Source organism: Sphaeramia orbicularis, chromosome 7, assembly GCF_902148855.1.
Source record: "Sphaeramia orbicularis chromosome 7, fSphaOr1.1, whole genome shotgun sequence".
NCBI classification, from domain to species: domain Eukaryota; kingdom Metazoa; phylum Chordata; class Actinopteri; order Kurtiformes; family Apogonidae; genus Sphaeramia; species Sphaeramia orbicularis.
Genome location: NC_043963.1, coordinates 14843699 through 14852551, shown reverse-complemented (window position 1 = coordinate 14852551; position 8853 = coordinate 14843699). Strand labels below are relative to the sequence as shown.

General features: G+C 39.4%; 1 long non-coding RNA gene across 1 annotated transcript in view; it reads left to right on the top strand.

Annotated features, from left to right (window-relative positions):
• Positions 1 to 4603: 4603 nt before the first annotated feature.
• LOC115422232 (uncharacterized) overlaps positions 4604 to 8853 on the top strand; it is a 109107-nt gene continuing 104857 nt past the window's right edge. The window contains exons 1-2 of the long non-coding RNA XR_003935811.1: positions 4604 to 4796; positions 6398 to 6454. This is a non-coding gene — a long non-coding RNA (uncharacterized LOC115422232). The remainder of the gene's footprint in view (positions 4797 to 6397; positions 6455 to 8853) is intronic.

The window sequence follows — 8853 nt, the reverse complement described above, 5'->3', positions numbered from 1 at the left end:
CATTTCACACAAAACTAGAAGTTACTTTACCACAAACTGCCATTTTCTTCACTTTTTACAGTTACATTATAACCTGGCAAACATCATATGTGTAAACAAATCAAATAGGATCAAAAATGTATCTATCTTTTTTTTTCTAAATTTCCCATGGGGTACAGTGGAGGGGGCGTGGCCTAGTCTCTATTACAGTTGAAATCAATGTCATTGTTTTTCTTGAGAGGCCATTGTGCTTGAATATCTGTTTCACTGTTCATGTGTGTATTTTGTGCGTGTTGATTTTATTTGGCCAGGTCTCCTTTGCAAAAGAGATTTGGGATGTGAATGGCACTTTCTGGTTAAATAAAGGTAACTAATAATAATAACTAGAAGCACTCGGAGAGCGCAGACCTCCGCCAAGGCTGATCAGTGGCCCCCCCCCGTGGGCCCCCCCACGCCAAGGAGGTTATGTTTTTGCCAGGGTTTGTTTGTCTGTCTGTCTGTCTGTCTGTTTGTCTGTCCGTTAGTGTGCAACATAACTCAAAAAGTTATGGACAGATTTTGATGAAATTTTCTGGTCTGCGCCCCCCCCCCCCCCCCCCCCCCCCCCCGTAGGCCCCCCCACCCCTGATCACCACCAAAATTTAATCATTTCTTCCTTATCCCATTTCCAACAAACCCTGAAAATTTCATCAAAATCTGTCCATAACTTTTTGAGTCATGTTGCACACTAACGGACAGACAGACAAACTAGAAGCACTCAGAGAGCGCAGACCTCCGCCAAGGCTGATCAGTGGCCCCCCCCGTGGGCCCCCCCACGCCAAGGAGGTTATGTTTTTGCCAGGGTTTGTTTGTCTGTCTGTCTGTTTGTCTGTCCGTTAGTGTGCAACATAACTCAAAAAGTTATGGACAGATTTTGATGAAATTTTCTGGTCTGCGCCCTCCCCGTGGGCCTCCCCACCCCCGATCACCACCAAAATTTAATCATTTCTTCCTTATCCCATTTCCAACAAACCCTGAAAATTTCATCAAAATCTGTCTATAACTTTTTGAGTTATGTTGCACACTAACGGACAGACAAACAGACAGACAAACAAACAAACCCTGGCAAAAACATAACCTCCTTGGCGGAGGTAATAATAATCTGGTATCTAGGACAAGTCATAACAGAAGACGGTCAGTCTGAACAAGAAATTAAGCGGAGGGTCGGACTGAAAAAATCCCTATAAACAATAAATCCTTAGAATACAATAAAAAATACACCTGCTGCAGTGCTTCATATGGCCAAGTTTGATATATCCTTCTGAAACCTGGACTCTTACTTCCAGCTTTGAGGAAAAAGATAAATGTTTTCAAGATGTGGTTCCACAGAAGAATAGGTAGAAAAGCATGAAATGAGAAAAAGATAAACATGTCAGGACTGAAAGAGGTGGGAGCTGATTCACTGTTCATTTAAAAACATACAAAAATAAAAACTGACGTACTATGAACATATTGGGTAGCACAACCCACTATAGAAAACCATCCTGGAAGGAAAGATTGAAGGAAAAAGAGGTTGTGGGAGGAAAAAAAAATCTGAATTGGAAACATTGAGGAGCTGTCACAGATGAAGGTCAACCGATGTAGCAAGATGGCAATGGATCGACAGAAATGGAAGAACATGGCATCCAACCTCTGGAAGGAGATGGATACTACTACTACTACTACTACTACTACTACTATGACTAAAAAACAAAACAGTAATAATAATAATAATAATAATGATAATTTTATACTCACATAGTTTTTTATATGCATATTTATTCTATTTTGTATATATTATGCTTTATGTAAAATCTGGGATGACAAAGTCTGTCTAAGGCTTCGTTCAGACTGCAGGCAAATGTGGCCCAAATCTGAATTTTTTTTTTTACCTTCGCACTTTACACTCAATTCTTTTTTACACTCGCATTTAATGTGTACTATGAATGAGCACACAAAAAAATCGGATTTCACCAAAAAATTTGGAATTGTGCATTAAGACCTGCTGTCTGAAAGTAGTCTAAGGCTACATTCAGACTGCAGGCAAAGGTGGCTCTAATCCGATTTTCTTGCCCTTATGTGACCTGTATCCGATCTGTTAAAGACAGTTTGAACAGCGCAAATCTGATTTTTTCAAATCCGATTTCATATGTGGTCCTAGATCCAATACGTATCTGTTATTTTGCAATGTGACTTTAGTCTTAATGGCCAGGTCACATTTATCCAACCTTTACATCATTGAAATGCGACAAACGTCACAATTCTGCGTCCCAGGAGGAGGAGCTGTGGGAAAATCATATTTACTTTCGCAAACACAGTGCGTGCCTGCATGGTCACGTAATTATGTCAGTACCTCTTTTATGCATGTGGGTCACTTCAGGGTCGCATTCAGTTCATACTCAAATCTGATAGAAGTTGCATTTAATGTGTAATATGAACAAGCACAAAAAAAAAAAAAAAATCGGATTTTACCAAAAAATCTGAATTGTGCATTAAGACCTGCTGTCTGAATGTAATCTAAGGCTACGTTCAGACTGCAGGAAAATGTGGCCCAGATCCAATTTTTTTGCCCAATTGTGACCTGTATCTGATCTATTAAAGACAGTTTGAGCGGCATAAAACCAATTTTTTCAAATCCAACCCAGGCCACTTTCATAGGTGGTCCTAAATCCGATATGTAGCTGATATTTTGCAATGCCACTTCAGTCTGAACGGCCAGGTTGCATTTTTCCGACCTTTACGTAATAGAAATGTGACAAACATCACAATTCTGCGTCGAGACACTCCAAGATGAGATGCCTCCATATTTACTTCTGTAAACAGAGTGCGTGCCTGCATTGTTATATTATTACATCAGGACCTCTTTTGCACATGTGGGTCACTTCAGGGTCACATTCAGTTCATACTCAAAACTGATAGAAGTCGCATGTAATGTGGAATATTAACGAGCACAAAAAAAAATCAAATTTCACAAAAAAATCCAAATTGTGCATTAAGACCTGCTGTCTGAATGTAGCTGAAGTCTAATAATAACAACAATGAGAAGATAAAAATATTGACCAATTTCTATTTTTTATATATTTATATATATTTATTTATTCTTTATATTCTTTTATGGCTCTAAATATGTTGATTATCAGTTTAAGAAGTTAACAACAACAACAAAATGACAAAAAACTAGAACCAATTAACCCTTTCATGCATAGTGGTCACTCCAGTGGACAGTTATTCTCCAGCTGTTTTCTTGTATATTCATGGGTTTTGTTGTTTTAGTTCCATATCAACCAACACAGTGGACACTTATGCATCATCTCATACACTGTAATTCATGCCATTACTGTAACTTTGCTGTTCTTGATCAACCGGATCTGCAGTAACGTGTTAATTCAATTGGTAATTGTTATTAGACTGTAATTAACAATTTTCTTTATCAAAAAGTTTTTTTTGCATCTTATTTGCATGAAGTTAGTAATAACTAGTATTAGAGTATGTTAAAATGTGAGAAAACATCAGATTAGCTGCATGAAAAATGTTTTTATTTCATAGTTTTCACACAGTATATCACTTTCTGATAATGAGTTTTAAATATATGTTTTTTTTTGCTTCAAATATTAAATGCATGGTGTCCAGCTGAGTGGACATTTTTGTAACTCCATGGAAAATAGGTTCATTAAAAAAATTTCAATCGCATTGTTTTTTTCATGCCTAACCCTTTCATGCACGAATTACGAGAACCTTAATCAAAATTTTTTCCTGAGTGTTTTTATTCCTCTTTAGGCATGAAAAAAGACAATGTGATTGAAAATTTTCTTCTGAAAAAAAAAACAACAAAAAAACAAAAACAAAAAACATACAAAAAATAATCATTTAAAAAAAAAAAAAAAAAAAAATTCTTATGAACCTATTTTTCATGAAGTTGCAAAAATGTCCACTCAGCTGGACACCACACGTTTAATTTTGGGTGCACAGAAATGTGTATTTACTGATAAATTATGTGAAAACTATGGAGAGGGCTTGTGATTCTGGGGGTTTATGCTCAGGAGAGATCTACATAATGTTACCAATTCATGTCAGAAAAGATATGTAGTGTCTTAAAACTTTCATAAAGATATGTGAAAAAAACAAAACAAAACAAACACTGAAAAGAACAACAAAACCCATGAATATACAAGAGAACAGCTGTAGAAGAGCTGTCCACTGGAGGGACCACTGTGCATGAAAGGGCTAAACGGGAATAAAAATTCTCAGGAAAAACAAACTCAACTAAGGTTCTCATAATTCATGCATGAAAGGGTTAATGTGAACGTTAACTGTAGTTGACTGCTTTGCACTACTGTCAGTTTTCAGTCAACAGGCCACTAGCTGATATCTAAAACACATTTTCTCATCTTAAACTGCATTCAGGAAATGTAAGAAAAGGGTGTTTTTCCGTCACAGCCCTTGCTTAGTCATTTAGAGTGAGAAGTTGTGGTGTGCAAATGAATTAGTACGAATTCTTAGAAAACTGTTTATTATCAAAGCATTAAACTTTTTTAGCGGAAATCCAGTCCAGGTTTTCCGAGCACCACCTGCTAACCGATAAATTCAATTAAGGACTCCTCTTCCCACTTGGAGCCGGTCTCCAGGGCAGATCTTCCGGGCGACTCGCCTTGTAAGAAATTAGAAAATGCTACAATAAAAGCTTAAAAACTGAAAAAAATGGGGCAACTTTTAGAATGACAGCCGTCATTTTGCGTCCGGCGTAAACGCGCACACGCCCCTTTGGATGGAAGTGACCGAAAGACGGCGAAGTAGCTCAGGTAAGACTTTTTTTTTCCCCCCCTCTTCTGTTTTCCTCTCAACTACTGTTCACGCACATTTCCATTTCCAAACATTTAAGTCAGTGCGGAAAGCAGCGGCAAAGCGCGCGTCTCTGCAGCGGTGCCGCGGAAAAAGACGTGTTTAACGCAGTTTTACGCACGGAACCGGTGGCACGGACAGGCGCGGCGTGGATGTGGGGGGGACTTGTCGGTAAACACGGGGTGAAAACCGGCCACGATGGAGCGGCAGTAGCTCCGACAGCAGCCGCAACAGCAGCCGCAGCAGCAGCAGCAGGAGGAGCAGGTCTGGAGCGACCCCATACATCCAGCCCCTGGCACCAAAACCCACTGTCCCTGTGAAAACACCGGACAGGAGCCCACGCTTTAGTAAAGTTTCACACTAATCCACTCGCTGGTCAGTTTCAGATCCGTTAAAAAAGCAGTTGTCATGTGCAAACGACCAAAACCGCTTGTCCCTTTCTGTAAAAGTTGACACAGAAAGACGCAACTTTCCCCCTCTCTGTTCGCACTTTTTGCGAACTTACTTCCCAGATTTAACACCAAAACAACCCGCCAGAAGGGATGGGGTGTGTAGAAAAATGAGTTTTAATGTTTGTTTTGCAGAACTGAGTTGTATTTTTCTACAACTGACCGCTGACAATCACACACAAATACAAAAGCCACGCACACTTTTATTCTGACTTCACTTCTTCAAGCACAGAAAGTCCCGATTTTGGTCGAGAAAAACTAACTGAAACTCCCCCTGGTTGTCCCTAAACAGGTAGTAGCTTTCATATAGTATCATTTACAGTAAATAGGGGAACTACTATAAATGCATTCAATATTTAAAGCCTGAAATACGGAAGTTATGCTGTCAAAGATCTGTGAATTACTGAAGAAAAAAACAAACAAAAAACAAACATGCATTGTTATACTATGTTTACAAGCACTGTGGTGTCTCATTGAATTCGAGTCACAATTACAATCTGTTAAATGAATAAGTTTCTTCATATTTTAATGTATTTGTAGGCATTACAAGTGTCATTCAACAGTTCAACAGGACTATTTGCTCATATGACTGTTCTGGTGTCATCTTTTGCCAGGTTATACATGTAAATGTCAAAGGTAAATGTATATATATTTTTTTGCATTTCCTGCTCTCTGTTGCTGTAAGGCAGGTTTTCTGACTTCCACTCACAGCAGAACAAACAGTCTGTGTAAAAAAAAAAAAAGAACCGCATGTAGTGTGCGTGTTTGGTTAGTTTTGATCTGAACAAAACACCACCATGATGTGAGATTTATAAAGGGTCATTATTTGTAGTCTTGTGCATTTATGAGTGTCTGTGGTGTATGCTTGCCACTGTGTTTGTTGTTATTCACAGGGATGAAGACGGAGACAGGAATAGATCACTGGCACTTTAAACCCGGAGTTCTCATATTCTCGCCGGATCTTTCTCCTTTGCTAATTATTGTGTTGTTTTCAGAGCAAATATGTCATATCCATGGCGACCAGGCAGGTTTATTGTCTCTCCCGTGCAATAGCTCACAAAAGTAATTAATTATCCTTTTTTTCTCTCTCCCTCCTGTCTTTGGTTAAACAGATCATTCATGGAAAGCCATCTTCTTTATTAAAAATGCCACTGCTAGTACAACACAAGGTAAACATCAAAGTTTATTTTTTAATTTTGCAGTTTTGATGCCCCTTTTTGCGCTTTGATTTTTTTTTTATGTCTTACAAACTGTTGTAGATAAAATAATTATATAATGTTGAAAGATTCATTACACACACAATGTGTGCTTTTGAGGTATTTTCCATAATACCCTCATAATGCAGCAGCTGTGCAACCTTACTGTTGCAGATGTATTCATGCATGCAAAACAAGCACACACTTGACACTTAAACAGGCAAGCTTAAAAACACATGCTTAGACATGAAATCATCCTGCATTTGGTCTGATTTGAATAACAAGCATCAGTCAGAACAAGGTAAGTCTACTTCAATGCAGTCTATTATTTTATGAGGCTATGAAAAATAATAATCAACAGCAGGTGACACTACAGGGTACATTGATTAACCACAGAGCAATACATTGCTATTGCACATGAACTTTTATGCAGTCTGCCCAAAGAGAGCTGTAAAGTGATCAGTAGAGGCCGTTTCCACTCCTTCATCCTGTGTGCTCCCTCAGTGTAACTCTGGAATGTAACGGCATGTGTCTACTGTCCGGAGGTCCATCTCTAGCTGGACACTGGCCAGTCTTCGCTGTCACACTGCTGGTACAGTTTCTCATCTCTCTTCTGCATTGATGAGACACTGCAATATCCATCTGTCAAACATACTGCGGTTCTTTTCTACCTCTCTTACCCTCTGTGTGCCTTCAGCCGATGAGCTGAGGAGGAAAAGGCACTAATTGTTGTGTTGTTTTAATTTCGTTGGGATTTGTTTGTATTGTTAAGTGCTTATGGATGCCGTCCTGTAGGCCTCTTAGTTGGTCTGTGTCTCTGAAATGGCTCTTAAAATGTTGTTTGTAGTGCTACGTTCCAGGTTCACTTGACAAGTACAGAATCTCATTGGTTAATCAGTGTGCAATGCCTCCAACGTTCTTATTTCCTGCAGCCCTATCAGTCATTGAAATGCCTCATGTCTCATAAGTACCCATCTGCATTTGTCAAGGGGTGTGTAGAATTAAACCCATGTGTATTCCTTTTCTGTTTGACCTTGGCTGTGGACCTCAGGTCTTTGATGTCAAATAAGCATCAGTAATCCCAGGCGGCATTTGACAGGCTTCAGGAGCCATTACTTTTGTTTCCCGGCGCATAAGCTTTATCAATTGCCCCTAGTGTAATGATTTTGTATACAAATTCACACTACCGCAACCATAGTGTTTTTCCTTGTAAGAATATACTGCCTTCAACACGTACGGTTATACCAGCACAAATAGCACACATGTTTTTTTAATCATCATTATTGTTTTTATTTTAGTGCTGAGGAAATGTCCTTTTTGCATGCTTGATCAGCCAGTAGAGAAATCCAATATAATGGAGGTTCAAGGTGAATTGCATCCCGTGCATTTCCCCCCTTCGACTGAAGGAATATTCCAGAGCAAAATAAACAAATCACACAGACAACAGTAATATAGGGTTGATTTTGAAGGCATGAAATAAGTATCGATTAAATCCTGCAGTTCATAGATGAAAATGGCCTTTTTGGTAATTTGTCCTGGGTCCTTTCAATACGGTGGTGAAAGAGAGAGAGCAACAGAGTGGAAGAGAGAGGAAGAGAGAGCAGAAAGGCAAGGCAGAAGAGAGAGGGAGAAAGGGAGAGAGAGGAGTATAAGACATGCGAACAGTGAGAGAGAGAAAGACAGAGAGAAGAGCTTTCATAGAGTTGAGAAAGGGACATGCTGCCCCTTTCCGAGCTCATTATCATTCTTAATAAGTCTTAAGGAAAGTAGGAGCATTGAGTGTAAATGCACGGTAATCCTTACACTGGCCAAGGTTAGTAGGGACGTCAGCACATGCGCACCGTTCCCAGCTGGCCACTTTGGGACAGGGAGGGGACCAGAGGAGCACAGTTAAGGATAGATGTTCAAGGAGAAAGTGAGGACGTTTAGACACTGTGTAAAGGTTAGGCCCTTTCCCCCAGCCTGTAGCTTTTTGGTGGCTGCACCACCTGGCACTCGGCAAGTAAACAGTTCTGTATCAGATTAAAAACAGCAGGCCCGGGTGTCATAATTCAGAGGAAGAACTAAGAAATGGCATATTGACATGTGAGCTGTAAATTACAAAGCTTGATTGAAAATCAAAAAATCTCAGCCACTTTTTTTTTAACTTTATTAACATGTACCCCTAATGGATTCTGTACTTGTAGTCACTGTTGGCTCCCGCTCATGCTAACTCACTGTTCTTTGGGTGTGGTCCAAAAACAAGCATTAAGATGAATTGGATGAACTGGTGACCAATTAACTCATTTAACAAATTGCCAGCCACTTGTAGAGGTTGTTCAGCCATGCTGTTTTAATGGAAATCCAATGCAGTGTGTGTTTTATATTATGTT